Source organism: Lissotriton helveticus, chromosome 4_1, assembly GCF_964261635.1.
Source record: "Lissotriton helveticus chromosome 4_1, aLisHel1.1, whole genome shotgun sequence".
Classification (NCBI taxonomy): Eukaryota; Metazoa; Chordata; class Amphibia; order Caudata; family Salamandridae; genus Lissotriton; species Lissotriton helveticus.
In genome coordinates, this window is record NC_136063.1 from 153,806,058 (window position 1) to 153,823,679 (window position 17,622).

A 17,622-nucleotide genomic window follows, 5' to 3' on the forward strand; every position below is an offset into this window, starting at 1 on the left:
TATAGCCAGGTTCTGAGCTGGGATGGGGCAGTGAGCTAAATAACGGTGATGGATCAAGCCCTGATCTTTGCACTGGGTAAGAGTGGTCTGCTTAATTCAGACACTCTGTTCATCACCACCCCCTTTTCTGAATCGTTTTTGGCCACTATAGGTGTGGCAGGGTATACTCAGACATGAGTCCCTTGCTCACTGCTCCATCAGGATTCAAGCAAGCCGGGCCGACGACGGCTGAAATGCCAGAAACCGGTCCCCGGAAGCTTGTCTCCTTTCTGGTGAAGAATTGGCTTGGTAGTTTGGTCTGCCCTGTTCCCATGATGCACTGGGCCAGGGACAGACTAATTTGCATATAGCCAGGTTCTGAGCTGGGATGGGGCAGTGAGCTAAATAACGATGATGGATCAAGCCCTGATCTTTGGACTGGGTAAGAGTGGTCTGCTTAATTCAGACACTCTGTTCATCACCACCCCCTTTTCTGAATCGTTTTTGGCCACTATAGGTGTGGCAGGGTATACTCAGACATGAGTCCCTTGCTCACTGCTCCATCAGGATTCAAGCAAGCCGGGCCGACGACGGCTGAAATGCCAGAAACCGGTCCCCGGAAGCTTGTCTCCTTTCTGGTGAAGAATTGGCTTGGTAGTTTGGTCTGCCCTGTTCCCATGATGCACTGGGCCAGGGACAGACTAATTTGCATATAGCCAGGTTCTGAGCTGGGATGGGGCAGTGAGCTAAATAACGGTGATGGATCAAGCCCTGATCTTTGGACTGGGTAAGAGTGGTCTGCTTAATTCAGACACTCTGTTCATCACCACCCCCTTTTCTGAATCGTTTTTGGCCACTATAGGTGTGGCAGGGTATACTCAGACATGAGTCCCTTGCTCACTGCTCCATCAGGATTCAAGCAAGCCGGGCCGACGACGGCTGAAATGCCAGAAACCGGTCCCCGGAAGCTTGTCTCCTTTCTGGTGAAGAATTGGCTTGGTAGTTTGGTCTGCCCTGTTCCCATGATGCACTGGGCCAGGGACAGACTAATTTGCATATAGCCAGGTTCTGAGCTGGGATGGGGCAGTGAGCTAAATAACGGTGATGAATCAAGCCCTGATCTTTGGACTGGGTAAGAGTGGTCTGCTTAATTCAGACACTCTGTTCATCACAACCCCCTTTTCTGAATCGTTTTTGGCCACTATAGGTGTGGCAGGGTATACTCAGACATGAGTCCCTTGATCACTGCTCCATCAGGATTCAAGCAAGCCGGGCCGACGACGGCTGAAATGCCAGAAACCGGTCCCCAGAAGCTTGTCTCCTTTCTGGTGAAGAATTGGCTTGGTAGTTTGGTCTGCCCTGTTCCCATGATGCACTGGGCCAGGGACAGACTAATTTGCATATAGCCAGGTTCTGAGCTGGGATGGGGCAGTGAGCTAAATAACGGTGATGGATCAAGCCCTGATCTTTGGACTGGGTAAGAGTGGTCTGCTTAATTCAGACACTCTGTTCATCACCACCCCCTTTTCTGAATCGTTTTTGGCCACTATAGGTGTGGCAGGTTATACTCAGACATGATTCCCTTGCTCACTGCTCCATCAGGATTCAAGCAAGCCGGGCCGACGACGGCTGAAATGCCAGAAACCGGTCCCCGGAAGCTTGTCTCCTTTCTTTTTTTTTTTTTTTTTTTTTTTGGTTCGTAAGATCTTTATTCACAGTTTCAATAGTACAAAGTCGTGCGCCCACAACCCTGAGGCCGGCTGCTTTTTCACAAAAAACAGGTATGATACGTATATGACACAGCTATTCAGCCGACAACCAGAGGTCCGGCAGCAAATCAGCCCAGGTGAACATACGGAGACAATGATTTATAACATACATTTATATAGTATCTTACTTTTATGTTTTTAAATAAAACGTAACAGAACTGTTGACTCTGTAGAATGAAAGCATATACTGAATGTTATAGTTAATACGTAGGTTGCTGTTAAAGGCCATCGTTGGCATCCCCCCTTCCCTACCCTCTACCTCAGGCCCCTCTACTCTCCTATCAGTGTCCTTCTCTGTCAATATTCTGTCGGCGGGATAGCGGAATACGTCCCTAGTTCCTGGCTTCCCCCCCTACCCTTCATCCTCGTCTGAACTGTCTTCTTCGTCCTCCGACAGGGGTTCACAAAGGTCGCCCCGGTATTTGTTCCAGGGTGTCCAGATCCTGTTCCATTTGCGCGGGTTAGCTCTCAATTTGAATACCGCTCTTTCAGTAATCATGATCATGTCCATATTTTTGCACCACAGGGCCAACGTCGGGGCCTCCACCGCCCCCCATTTCTGTGCTATGTCTCTTTTTGCTACCATTAGGCCTATAACAACCCATTGTTGGTCACTCCGTGTCAGGTCTGTAGGGCCCCAGATATGTAGAAGGCATGTGCGGGGGTCGGGCAGTAGTGTCTTTTCCAATGCTTGGGATATGGTGCGCAGGACCTGACGCCAGTATGTGGTAATAATCGAGCAGTCCCAAAGTGTATGTTTAAATGAGCCTTCCTCATCGCAGCCTCTCAAACAGAACGGGTGCGCTGCCCTGTGCCGTCTATGCAGTAGTGTTCTAGTAAAATATACCCTGTGTAGGACCTTAAGCTGCACCAATCTGAACCGTGAGGAAATGCCAGCCTCCCTCGGCGACGCCTGGGCCATATTCCATTCCAATTCACTCATGTCCCCCAGTTCGCCCACCCAAGCCTCCCTCAATTTATCCAGGGGGTCTGGCAAGTTATTCAGGAGTTTACGATACGTTAGGGAGGTGGCGTGTGTTTGTAGAAAGTCAGTGAGCAGGCGATCTTCTAGTGGAGACGACTCTGCTATCTGGGTTGTGGCTGGTATCGCCGCTTGCAGTGCATGTCAAATCTGGAGATATCTGTACGTTTCGTTAGGACTTAGGCTGTAGGTCTGCTGAAGTTGCGCGAACGGCACCACTCCATTTGTCGACCATAGGTCTCCCACCGTGGATATACCTATAGTATCCCATTGAGTGAAACCCTTGGTACGTCGTAAATGGCCCAATGCCCTGGCATCCCACAAAGGTGTCATTTTCGTTATCACCCCCTCCCAATGAAGCCTCTTCTGTGCCCTATGCCACAGTGTCACTGTATGTTTGGTCGGACCTATGAGTTTCTCCATTAGCCCCTTGTGATATAGTGGAGCCAGGAGGCTGTGTCTGCCCAGCTGTACTCTGTCTGCTAGGTAGGCCGGGTCGTCCTGCGGGGCATGTAGCCACTGGTTAATCACTTTAAGTTGTGACGCCCAATAATACAATTGTATGTTGGGCAGCGCTATCCCCCCATCGTACCAGCTCCTGTTAAGTTTCAGATGTGCTATGCGTGCCGGTCGCTGCCCCCACAGCAAGCTATTCACCACCGCCGCAATTTTCTGCAAATAGCGCGGAGGCACCAGAGTCGGTGTGTTCTCAAGCACATATAAGAGTCGGGGCAGCGGCATCATTTTATATAACGCTGCCCTCCCCAGCAATGTCAGAGGAAGGGTCATCCAATGACCGACATCCTTCCGTAGTCTGTTTAGGGGCGGCAGCAGATTCCTATCGTAGAAATCAGCAGCGGTATGTGTTATATGGATTCCCAGATACTTAAATGAGACGTCTGCTATTTCCAGTTGGCATTCGCTTGGGATGATCGGCGGGGGTCCCCGCAGCACATATACCACTGATTTTGCCCAGTTGATCTTATAGCCAGACGCCCGTCCGTGTGTCTCACACAGCGTGAGAAGTTCTGGGATGCCCTTTTCCGGGTCTGTCAGATAGATCAACATATCGTCAGCGTAGAGGGACACCCTGTCCTCCCAGTCGTCCCTCCACTTGATTCCCTTGAGGAGTGGGGTGTTTCTAAGGACCGCGGCAAGAGGCTCCAGGACTATTGCAAATAATAACGGCGAGAGCGGGCAGCCCTGCCTCGTCCCTCTGTGCAACTGGAACTCACGCGAGATATGTCCGTTCACCGCTATCCACGCCACCGGGGCACTATATAGAAGTCTGATCCAGGCAATGAATTTGGGACCAAATCCCATATGGGCTAGCACTGCAAAAAGATACCTCCACTCCACCATATCAAACGCCATTCTGGCATTGAGGGAGAGTACGGCCGCCGGTTCCGTAAGCAAGGGTGCCCGCGCCATTGCTCCGTGCACCCTGCGGAGGTTCAATGCCGTGCTTCTGTGAGGCATAAAGCCCGACTGGTCCGGATGGATCAGCTGTGCCAGATGAGGTTGCAGCCTCGTGGCTAACAGTTTCGCCAAGATTTTGGCCTCAGCATTAATGAGTGAGATGGGGCGGTACGACCCGCAGTCAGTGGGCGGTTTGCCCTGCTTTGGGATCGTCACGATGGTCGCCTGCCGTTGCTCCAGGGGCATGATCTCTTGACTCAGACTATCCACATACATGGCAAGCAACGGCGGGCTCAAAGTGTCCGCCATTGACTTGTACCATTCGATAGGTATGCCGTTAGGGCCCAGTGCCTTCCCGGAATGTAACATATGGATGGCCGCCCGCACCTCCTCCACCGTGAGGGCTGCATCGAGCTCGTCAACAGCGTCTTGTGACAGAGTTGGCGTCGGCACCTCTGTGAGTGCCGCCACCGCTATCTCGCTCGTGACTTCAAATTCAGGGGTATAAACACTTTGAAAGTGGTCAGCCAACGTCTCAACTATTGCCGCTGGGTTCGTGTGCACCCGCCCCTCGTCATCCATAATCTGTAGTATACTCCTATTACCACCCTCCTTCTTCGCCAACCAGGCCAATAGTTTAGTCGCTTTGTCCCCGACATCGTATATTTTATGCGCGGTCGCCGCCATGTATTCTATCGCGCGCTGTTTCAAGTGGTCGCCATGTAGTTGTTGGCAGAGTTGAAGGAAGTGTAACGTGGATGTCATAGGGTCTGCCGCATGTGCAGCGGTAGCTTCGGCTAAGTCGAGTTCCAACTGCAGGAGTTCCCTCCCCCTCTCGCGTTTGTATCCCGCTATCGTGGAGATAGCCTGTCCCCTAAGAACCGTTTTGTATGCTTCCCACAATACCGTGGGGGACTCCACCGAGGCCTGATTCTCCGCAAAGTAGTACTGAGTCGCCTTCTTCAACTCCTTTCTTATAGACGGCACCGCAAGATATCCTGGGCGTATCTGGTACAGCCGTTTACGGGCCTTTTCCGTACATGATAGCGTCAGTGTCAGTGGTGAGTGGTCTGATACGCCCCTGGGTTTGATTTGCACTTCGTCTATGGTAAGGAGACCCCCGCCCAAGGTGAGGAAGTAATCAATGCGGGACAGACTGTTGTGCGTTGCTGAGTAGTATGTGTATTGCTGCTCAGAGGGGTGTAAATTACGCCATATGTCAATCAACCCTTGTGCCTCCAAAAAGTCGCTGAAGCGCGAGGGACCGGGGGTGTGTGTCCTAACCGGGAACCTATCCAGTGTGTTATGTACAACCGCATTGAAGTCCCCCCCAATGATCAGGTCACCCTCAGGGAGGTCCAAAAGGAACTTTCCCAAAGCAGGAAACATTCACCATGCTCTGTGGCCAAATGGGAAAACCTTGCAGAACCTTTTTGTTGACAGTACCCCAATAGTTTCTGTGAATTCATTTAGCTACTTAGGTATTCTGTTTCTGGACAATGGCTCTTGGACACAGCATGTATTGAATACTTGAGCCAAAATTAGCAGTCTCCCCCAGGGGATTTTTAAGTTTTCCTCTAAACTGTGTAGCTGAGCCATCAAGGAAATGGTAGCTATATATAAAACCAAAGGCTTGACTACTGCTACATATGGGGCTGGTCTCTGGGGCCAGGCTAACGGCTCTTCCCTGCATACAGAAGAAAACCAATTTATGAAACAAGTATTATGTTTGCCACCTTGTGCAGCAAATACCATAACCCACAACGAGGTTGGCTTACAGTTTTTAGAAGACCTCCTTTTGGTGAGACCCTTGTTATTATGGATATCGCTCTGGGCCAAGGAAAAAACTAGCTCCACTAGAACTATTATCCTTGACTGTTTAACCCTGGATAAGGCCTTTAATATGTGAAAATAAAAACCTAGGCCATTAACAGTGTGCTTGTAAAGTATAATAGGAGAGAGGCAGTAAAGACATAAAAATTATAATTGCTTTTTTATTAAAAAAGCAATTATAATTTTTATGTCTTTACTGCCTCTCTCCTATTATACTTTACAAGCACACTGTTAATGGCCTAGGTTTTTATTTTCACATGTTATATCCCTCACCTAGGAATTACTTGGAATCTGTCAATCAGGGGGTCCTTGTTGTTCTCACTAAGGCCTTTAATATACCTTGGCTATCCTACATTAATTCCCTTCTTGGTAAACTGGTCAATTTATCAATCTGGTCTGAGACTACCCAGTTCACATTACTAGCCAAGAATAGGATTAAAATATATTTTTCCAAACTAGGTTCGACAAACGCGAGCTAGATGATGGAAAAAATCGGCAGTAATATTCTACAAGTCCATAAGGAGGAGGGGGACAACCATTATCTGGTATATGTAACTATCATGCAGCAACGTTTTGTGCTGATGAGGCTGAGATGTGGTATTGTGCATCACTTAGTTGCCTTTCCTCACATGAGGCCCTGCCCCTCTGATGCGACTCCCTGCCTCTGTGATGTTCAAAACAAACAAAGCACCCTGTACTTTTTACGGGTCTGTAAACTGTTCCAGAATTTGAGGTTCTGTTATTTGAAACCTATGCTTTTTGTCCAGGACATCAGAACTCATAAAGAAGCAATGAATGACTTGGTGACTTTAGGTGACCCCTTTGTGTGTAATAATGTTGCCCTTTTTATACTGAATGCTATTAAAGTAAGGAAAGCATATCACAATAGCCAAGGAAGTAAGTACTATACATTCGTATTGTTCTTTGATCTACCTGACTTTTTAAATCTATTAAATTGTTGATCGTTGCATAGAGTTTTTAGATTAATTGTATATATACTTTTCAAATAATCTGGACATTTGGATGATGGATAGTGGATTTTTATTGTTTGTGTTTATATACTTGTTTGTGTTTTTATATATGCACTTTTATGGTTGTACTTTCCTTTTCAACCAAATAAAGTTTATGAATTGATCTGACTCTATTTCTGATTGATTTTATACTTTCTGACACTAGCTGCTTTATAATTCCTCGACTTGCCCAATTTGAGACAAAATTCTGTCACAGTGGACATAGTGGAGTCTTGAGTTTGCAGCAAGGCGGTGCCATCCTTATGTTATGTTAATGGGGTGCTTGTAGAGCGCACAGCTACTCAGGAAGAGTGTCCCGGCACTAGAAGATCCTCAGGGCTAGACTGTTGCTATTGCTGCAGGGAAAAAGCCTTAAGGTTTTTGCTGAAATAGCCAAGTTTTCTGCTGAATCTTAGTGACAGCGGTAGAAGGTTCCATGCACTCGCAGCCTGGACTTGGAAGGAGCGGCCACCAGTCCGGGTGCGGGAAAACTTAGGAACAGCCGCCTGCTGTCAGAAAGAATGACCTCAGGGTTCTGCAGGGGACATAGTGTAGAACTATTTTTCTAATATAACAAGCTCCTGCACCATGTAAAGCCTTGAAAGCCAAAACCAAGGCTTTAAAGTGAATTATTTTTCGGACAGGAAGCCAGTGCAAAGCCTTCAGGTAAGGGGATATCCAAGCTCTAGGTCCAAGCATGAGGACCGCCCTGGCTGCCGCATTCTGGACCACCTGAAGTCTACTCCGTAGTTACTCTGAGAGGCCCAGGTACAGGACATTTACATAGTCCAACCTGGAGGGAATGAGGGCTTGAACCACAGTCTTCCTGTGGGTGATAGGTAATAAGGGGAGACATTTCTTGAGGATTCGTAGGTGGCCAAAACAGGGACCAGCCACTGCTTGGATTTGAGCTTTCATGGATAGGGTGCCATCCAGCTTGACCTCCAGGTTCTTAACCGTATTTACCGAGGTTAGGGGAGGTGACATGTCTGAAGGTCACTATTGTTGCCATTTGTCCCAAGATGGAGAGCCGAAGAAAATGATCTCAGATTTCTCTGGGTTACATTTTAATTGATTCTCCCTGAGCCAAGTGAAAACCCCAATGAGGCATTTGTTGATCTTCTCCCCTATAAAATCCTTGCCCTTATAACATGTGAACAAAAGCTGCGTATCGTCAGCATAGGAAATTATTGTCGTGCCACAGGCTTCAGCCAAGGGTGCAAGGGGAGCTATATATAGATTAAAAAATGTAGGGCTCAAAATGGAACTCTGAGGATCGCCCACCTTCATGGGGGTATGGGAGTGGCAAAAGGAGGGGACCAGACCACTTGGTGTCTATCCTCCAAAAAGGAGGAAACTTACCTGAGCACTGTGCCTCCCAGGCCACACTCCTGTAATCTATGCAGGAGTCGGTCATGAGACACAGTGTCAAAAGCCGCAGAGAGTACTAGTAAAATCAGCCCTCCTTACCTCCTCTATCTAACTTCTCCTTGATAGACTCAGATTTCAAGCACAGCACTCTCTGTGCTCAAATTTGATCTGAAAATGGACTGGCTCTGGTGGAGAAGATTGTTAGTTTCCACGTATTCTGTGGTAACTAAATTTACATATTTCTCAAGGGTTTTAGAGAAGACAGGAAGGAGTGATATTTATCTATAGTTGAGTGCCACCAAGGGGTCGGCAGAAGGCTATTTTAACAGTGGGAGCATTTTCGCACTTTTCCACATGCGTGGCACCTGGCCATTTTCCAGCAAGGAGTTTAGGACAATATTGGTGGCTGGGTTAATAATCTCTGCTGCGGATGGTAGAACTTTGGCCGGGCATGGGTTTAAGGGAAAGCCTGACTTAAGGCCTTTCATAATCTCCAAGGACGTCTCCAAAGGAAGGGGAGGAGACTGTGTGAAAGAAGGGCCCACTGCCAGAACGCTGGAGGGTAGAGAATCAGCGCATCCTCCCTCAACCGGGATGGACTCCTTAAAGGTGTCTTGGATGGTTTTAATTTTACCATGAAAATATGAGGCCAGTTGGCTTGTCCATTCGCTGGTATGGTTAAAAATGTTGGCAGCCGCACTCGGGGAGGAAAAGTCCTTCACTATTTTGAAAATGTCCTTACTTTTATTTTTTCCCTCATAAATGTTATTGTGATGGACCTTCAGGGTATGTTTATAGATTTCTTTATCCTCAATATTAAAACATTTCCGCCATACTCTCTCTAGCTGTTTGCAGGCGTTTTGCTATTCCTGAGAACCTCATTAAACCAAGGGGCTGAATTTCTAGCAGATTTGAAAGGGTGAGTGGAAGAAGGTGCAGAGGCCTAGGAGCATTGCTGCAACCAGTTCTTATTTCTAACCGCTCTCCCTTCCTTGGTTTGTTGTTTTAGTGTTCCTCTGACTTTGGAGTTTTCACTAGTGGCAGTAATTCCAGCTCCTATTTGTTTCAGCATGTGGGCTGGTAGTGACAGTGTTGTGAGATTCATGTTGATAGTAGCCTTCTCTGGGCATGGAAACCTTTGGTCAAGGTGTTCCCTGTGCACCACAATGGTTTGGCTGGCCACTTGTCCCATGGCTCAATTTTGCTCAGGGTTGCTCACCACTCCATCTCTACAGGGGGTATTGAAACCTTAAAATACTAAGGATATTTGTGATCCTCTTTTGAGCTTCTGACATCTAAGGAATCTGTTGCCGTGGTATTCTGGTCCTGTATATGGGCCTAAGACAACTCATTTCCATTTGACCTCCTCCCCTTTGTTTGTATTGCCTTAATGGGGCATTGTGAATCGCTAGGACACACTGATTCTCAGCTGTGTGGATCCTGCCTTGCTTCCCCGTGAAGCTCAAGCTGGGTGCCCCTGATCCTGGGTTGCTGACTTGTGTTTAATGTGTTATATGCTATGCTTAATTTTTGCCTTGAGTGCATGCCTCACCCTAAGAGTTACTCTACCGTTGCTGGACTCCCTGTATGATTTTTAATGGATCTGAGACTTAGTCTACTCTTTGTGTGCATTGCCTGCTCTTGCATGCCTTTTTGTTGGCTTTTGTGCTCCAATTGGCCAAAACCTGCTTAACAAAGGGGAGAGTTACGGCTTGGACTGTTTGGTTCCTTACTTCATATTTTTTCGTGTTTACATGGCCCATTTGGCCTATAGACTGCGTCCTATACTTGACCAGTTTCATTTGAGCTCTAGTGTGGGGAGGTGCACATTTGAGGGTGGTGTGCTTGTCTGTTGCCAACTGGGTTTGCACCTTTCTTGCCTTGCTGCGTCCTTTATGTACAGGTGTATGTTCATCATCAGGGCAAGCGCCTAAGCATCAGGCTTGGGTCACTTAGTTTGTGGCATTGGGCATTGTTCTGCTGGTGTGCCAAATTGCAATTGTTCTTGCTTTGCAACCCACTTTGGTCGTCTTTTTGTACCAAGCTTGGGCTGGTGTGCTGTTGTTCATCCAGTTTCGGGCATGTTGTGGTGCCAGTTTGAGGACTTCTCCCTAAGCTCTTCAGGGATTGTAAGGATGAGTTTGTTTTTAGGCCAAGTGGCAAGTTTCTTTGTGACTCCTAGCCACTTCGGTGTGACAGTCATGCCATAAAAAGAGAGCCAAGGGCCCTAATTCTAGATAGTTGTGCTCCTATGTCCTCAGGTGGTCGGTAAAAGACTCATAATTGGGTTCAATGGATACTCGCATCCCTAGCTTGGTGCTACTTTGCAGGGGAACCAGCTGATGCAATTCTTGATGGGTGGTGCTACCAGTGGCAGCCAACACGGATCTGGGGTGGTGCGGCGAGGGGGAAGGAGATATAATTATAATTGTAAAAAAAGAAAATTCACTTACATCCTAACCGCTCTGTCCATGTTGTCTCGCCTCTGCTGGACAGGGAGCAGGCAGGCTCCCCTTAGCCAATGACAACGCTCCGCTGCAGAGTTGTAATTGGATCTCTTAAATCAATCACATCGCTGCAATGCCGCGCTCTGATTGGTCTGAATGCAGTGGTTTAACGCTAAGACGGAAACTGGGGGCCTGTGCATGTTCTCCATGCAGGCTGTAATGCAGCCTACATGGAGAACATGCTAAATGTGCATGACTGTTTGGCTGGCCTGAGAGGGACGGTCAAAGCATCATGCGCACTTTAGTGTGGCCACCACTCCTCCCCTGCTGTGTACGCAGAGCAGTCCTGTCCTCATGCTGCCGCAGCAGGGAAGAATAAACTGATAATAACATCGTGTTATTATCATTTTATTTTTCCTTTCTTGTACTGCTGCACAGTAGCAGTGGGGCGACGCTCCTCTGCCTCAACTGAAGAGCCGCCACTGGGTACTACACTGGGACGGTTACTGCCTCAAGTTCCTTTGGTGGTTAGGCACTGCTTGCAGCATTACAGTGGGCGACCCTGTGTTACTGCTCTCGTGTGTGCCAGGGGTTCATGGTATGTGTCATTACAGAATGCTATTCCCCATTCATGTACAAAAAATGAAATGAGTGAAAATATCACTTATGTTTATTCAGTAAAGTAGTTATCTCACTAATATATTTACTATTCCTGATATCGTTCCACCTTACCGGGCAACCTCGTGTTGGCATAACGGAAGGGGAGTACAGTTCTTCCAAGGAACAGCACTGCAAGGAAAAATAAACATTTCAGTGGAACTTTGAAGAGCAAACATGTTCGCAACAACTATCATCTGATGGACTTTGAACAGCAAACAGTCTGTAAGTTTTGTAATCATGTTATCACAAAGAAACCACGAACAGACTATGAAGTTGCCCATTGTTGATTCAGGTGTTTCCCTGTCTGTTGCCTCCCAGACATTCCTCCCGGCGAGTCACAGGTGTCTGTTCCATTGGCCAGTCCTTCTTTAGTGTCCTCAGCCTTGGAGGTTAGACCACCCCTCTTCAGCCAGGATAGCTTGACTCCAGTGGCATGGAGAGCATGGGACCCACGTCTGGGCATACCCATCCCACTCGGGGAAACAAATGTAGAAACAGTAGTTGATGGACAGAATTCAGAACAATGTAATACATTCACCCCAGTACAGAGATCTGGGCCTAAACCCATCGTTTTTTGGTCACCAGGCCATTCCATTTTGAACCCAGCCATATGCAAATTAGTCTTGACCCTGTGCCTCATGGGAACTGTCCAGCACGAACTGCCAAGCCAGGTCCTCCCTGGACTGGAAACAAGAATCCTAGCACCGGTTTTGGGGTTTCACCCCCTCTTCAGCCAGGATAGCTTGATTACAGAGTCATGGAGAGCATGGGACCCACGTCTGGGCATACCCGTCCTACTCAGGGTGACAAATACAAAAACAACAGTTGATGGACAGAATGCAGAACAATGGCATACATTCACCCCAGTACAGAGATCTGGGCCTAGATCCATTGTTTTTTGCTCACCATGCCATTCTAGTTTGAACCCAGCCAATATTCAAATCAGTCTTGAGACTGTGTCTCATGGGAGCAGTCCAGCCCTAACTGCTAAGCCAGGTCCTCCCAGGACTGGAAACAAGCATCCTAAGACCTGTTTCGGGGTTTCACCCCTCTTCAGCCAGGATAGCTTGATTCCAGTGGCATGGAGAGCACAAGACCCACGATCTGGGCATACCCGTCCCACTCAGGGTGACAAATGCAAAAACAACAGTTGATGGACAGAATGCAAAACAATGTCATACATTCGCTCCACTACAGAGATCTGGACCTCAATCCATTGCTTTTTTTCTCACCATGCCATTCCAGTTTGAACCCAGCCATATGCAAATCAGTCTTGACCCTGGCCTCATGGGAACAGTACAGCCAGAACTGCCAAGTCAGGCCTTCCCTAGACTGGAAACAAGACTCCTAGGACCGGTTTTGGGGTTTCACCCCTCTTCAGACAGGATAGCTTGATTCCAGTGGCACGGAGAGCATGGGACCCACGTCTGGGCATACCCATCCCACTCGGGGAAACAAATGTAGAAACAGTAGTTGATGGACAGAATGCAGAACAATGTCATACATTCACCCCAGTACAGAGATCTGGGCCTAAAGCCATTGTTTTTTTGCTCACCAGGCCATTCCAGTTTGAACCCAGCCATATGCCAATTAGCCTTGACCCCTTGCCTCATGGGATCTGTACAGCCCGAACTGCCAAACCAGGTCCTCCCTGGACTGGAAACAAGCATCCTAGCACCGGTTTTGGGGTTTTACCCCTCTTCAGACAGGATAGCTTGATTCCAGGATCATGGAGAGCACGGAACCCACGTCTGGGCATACCTGTCCCAGTCAGGGTTACAAATGCAAAAACAATAGTTGATGGACAGAATGCAGAACAATGTTGTACATTCACCCCAGTACAGAGATCTGGGCCTAGATCCATTGTTTTGTTGCTCACCATGCCATTCCAGTTTGAACCCAGCCATATGCAAATCAGTCTTGACCCTGTGTCTCATGGGAGCAGTCCAGCCCTAACTGCCAAGCAAGGTCCTCCCAGGACTGGAAACAAACATTCTAAGACCGGTTTCGGGGTTTCACCCCTCTTTAGCCAGGATAGCTTGATTCCAGTGGCCTGTAGCGCACGGGACCCACGTGCTGGGCATACCAGTCCCACTCGGGGCAACAAATGCAAAAAACAATGGTTGACGGACAGAATGCAGAACAATGTCTTACATACACCCCAGTACAGAGATCTGGGCCTAAATCCATAGTTTTTTTTCTCACAATGCCAGTCCAGTTTGAACCCAGCCATATGCAAATCAGTCTTGAACCCAGCCATATGCAAATCAGTCTTTCCAGTCCTCTCTGGACTGGAAACATGACTCCTAGGATCGGTTTCAGGGTTTCACCCCTCTTCAGCCAGGATAGCTTGCTTCCAGTGGCATGGAGAGCATGAGACCCATGTCTGGGCATACCCGTCCCACTCGGGGAAACAAATGTAAAAACAGCAGTTGATGGACAAAATGCAGAACAATGTCATACATTCACCCTAGTACAGAGATCTGGACCTTAATCCATCGTTTTTTTGATCACCATGCGAACTGCCAAGCCAGGTCCTTCACTTTCGTCCTATGTGGGATGGGAATGCCCCCGACGTGGGTCCCTTGCTCACTGTGCCACTGGATTCAAGTAGCTTGGCTGAAGAAGGGTGACATACCCTGAAACCGGTCCCAGGATGCTTGTTTCCGGCGGTCCAGGGAGGACCTGGCTTGGCAGTTCGGTCTGGACTGTTCCCATGAGGCACAGGGTCAAGACTGATTTGCATATGGCTGGGTCTAAACTGGGGTGGCATGGTGAGCAATAGAACGATGGATTTAATTCTGATCCCTTAACTGGGGGTGAATGTATGATTCATTCAGCATTCCATCCATCATTTGCTTGCGTAGCACTTTTCCCCCCTCCATGGCATGGGTATGCCCAGACGTGGGTCCCTTGCTCACTGTGCCACTGGATTCAAGCTAGCCTAGCTGAAGAAGGTTGACATACCCTGAAACCGGTCCCAGGATGCTTGTTTCCGGTCCAGGGAGGACCTGGCTTGCCAGTTCGGTCTGGACTGTTCCCATGAGGCACAGGGTCAAGACTGATTTGCATATGGCTGGGTCAAAACTGGGGCGGCATGGTGAACAAAAGAACGATGGATTTAACCCAGATCTCATGACTGGGGGTTAATGTATGATTCGTTTAACATTCTGTCCATCATTGGTTTGCGTAGCACTTTTCGCCCTATGTGGGATGGGTATGCCCAGAGGTGGATCCCTTGTTCACTGTGCCACTGGATTCAAGCTAGCCTGGCTGAAGAAGGATGACATACCCTGAAACCGGTCCCAGGATGCTTGTTTCCGGTCCAGGGAGGGCATGGCTTGCCAGTTCGGTCTGGACTGTTCCCATGAGGCACAGGGTCAAGACTGATTTGCATATGGCTGGGTCTAAACTGGGGTGGCATGGTGAGCAAAATACGGTGGATTTAACCCAGATCTCTTGACTGGGTGAATGTATGATTCATTCATCATTCTGTCCATCATTTGTTTGCGTTGTACTTTTCGCCCTATGTGTGGTGGGTATGCCCAGACGTGGGTCCCTTGCTCACTGTGCCACTGGATTCAAGCTACCTTGGCTGAAGGAGGGTATTGTTTCCGGTCCAGGGAGGACCTGGCTTGGCATGGTGCGAAAAAGAACAATGGATTTAACCCAGATCTCTTGACTGGGGGTTATTGTATGATTTACTCAGCATTCCGTCCATCATTTGTTTGCGTAGCACTTTTCGCCCATCATTTGTTTGCGTAGCACTTTTCGCCCTATGTGGGATGGGTATGCCCAGATGTGGATCCCTTGCTCACTGTGCCACTGGATTCAAGCTAGCTTGCTGAAGAAGGGTGACATACCCTGAAACCGGTCCCAGGATGCTTGTTTCCGGTGGTCCAGGGAGGACCTGGCTTGGCAGTTCGGTCTGGACTGTTCCCATGAGGCACAGGGTCAAGACTGATTTGCATATGGCTGGGTCTCAACTGGGGTGGCATGGTGAGCAATAGAACGGTGGATTTAACTCTGATCTCTTGATTGGGGGTGAATGTATGATTCATTCAGCATTCCATCCATCATTTTCTTGCGTAGCACTTTTCCGCCTCTGTGGGATGGGTATGCCCAGACGTGGGTCCCTTGCTCACTGTGCCACTGGATTCAAGCTAGCCTGGCTGAAGAAGATTGACATTCCCTGAAACCGGTCCCAGGATGCTTGTTTCCGGTCCAGGGAGGACCTGGCTTGCCAGTTCGATCTGGACTGTTCCCATGAGGCACAGGGTCAAGACTGATTTGCATATGGCTGGGTCTAAACTGGGGTGGCATGGTGAGCAAAATACAATGGATTTAACCCAGATCTCTTGACTGTGGGTGAATGTATGATTCATTCATCATTCTGTCCGTCATTTGTTTGCGTAGCACTTTTCGCCCTATGTGGGGTGGGTATGCCCAAACGTGGGTCCCTGGCTCACTGTGCTACTGGATTCAAGCTACCATGGCTGAAGGAGGGTATTGTTTCCGGTCCAGGGAGGACCTGGCTTGGTATGGTGAGAAAAAGAACGATGGATGTAACCCAGATCTCGTGACTGGGTGTGAATGTATGATTTATTCAGCATTCCGTCCATCATTTGTTTGCGTAGCACTTTTCGCCCATCATTTGTTTGCGTAGCACTTTTCGCCTTATGTGGGATGGGTATGCCCAGATGTGGCTCCCTTGCTCACTGTGCCACTGGACACAAGCTACCTTGGCTGAAGAAGGGTAACATACCCTGAAACCAGTCCCAGGATGTTTGTTTCCGGTCCAGGGAGGACCTGGCTTGGCAGTTCGGGCTGGACTGTTCCCATGAGGCACAGGGTAAAGACTGATTTGCATATGGCTGGGTCTAAACTGGGGTTTCATGGTGAGCAAAAGAAGATGGATTTAACCCAGATCGCTTTGACTGGGGGTGAATGTATGATTCGTTCAGAATTCCGTCCATCATATGTTTGCGTACCACTGGTTATTTAAAAGACATCGTACTAACTGCATACTGAATTTCTGACATACTACGACCCCTCCACCCCCCTTGACCTTACACAATTAACTGAAAACTGCTTTAGATCACTAACTCCTTCTTTTCAATGTATTGACCCCCACCCTCCCCCACAGTGCATGCTGCCATAACACGGTATTTCAAGAGGGCAATACATGTGAACGTGCAGCTCAAAGTCAACTTCAGCCAGAGTAATGACTGCTTTAATGATAAAACCGGGAAGAAATCGATTTGCCCGGCATCTCAGGTACCAACTTAAGCTGCAATATGCAGTGAAGGGTAAACCTCTGCATGTATGACTTTAAAAAAGGAATATATATATTCATATTCACCTGCAGGGGAGGGAGGGATCATTGAGCACTAAGGATGGGGCGGGGTATTTAAACCTACAACTAGCGCCTGCATCCCGGCAACACCCTAGGCGCTGAAGAAGGCATACACAAGCCGAAATGCATTCGCCAGGACTGGTGTTACCTGAATAAAGCTGGCTCCAAATGGTTCCCTTGTTGTGGCCTCGTCGCTTTTTAGGAGGAGGTTTCTGGACATTTTTGCGCAATTTCCAGTGTCGCGCTAACGAGGCCCCCACAGCACCAAGTTGGCCTTGAACTCACTGGCCTCTGCCTTGGCGGAAACTTTGCTGTATCCAGGGTACTGGAATCTACAAGGCCCACCTTCAAGCCCGGGAAGACAAGGAGCGGTGTGGCAGTCATTGACTGTGTCAGGTTTCTACATGTATTGGGCGCGCGTTTGCATTGCGCCGCATAATGACTCACGCAGACACCAGCTTGAGTCTCCCCGTGGTCCCAACTAACTACCGGGGCCACGCCTTCTTTATTTTATACGCTACGCGGCGTCCGTACGACACCGCGTATGCGCACGCCTACGTGCGCGATAAACTAGACTGCAAACGTGCAGTCCCACAACATTACATTCCTTTCAACCTTTATTTGAAACAAAATTCACTGCGACCTTGAGGCAACTTATGCATTAGATATAATAGAAATAAGACACAGCCATCCGGCCAGTTACCAGTCTCTGGATTCAGATGTTCACGTTCAGCCCACCGCATAGTCCGCTAGCTGTGATGAAGGGGCTGGGTTTCTTCTCAGTCCGTAGCCTGCC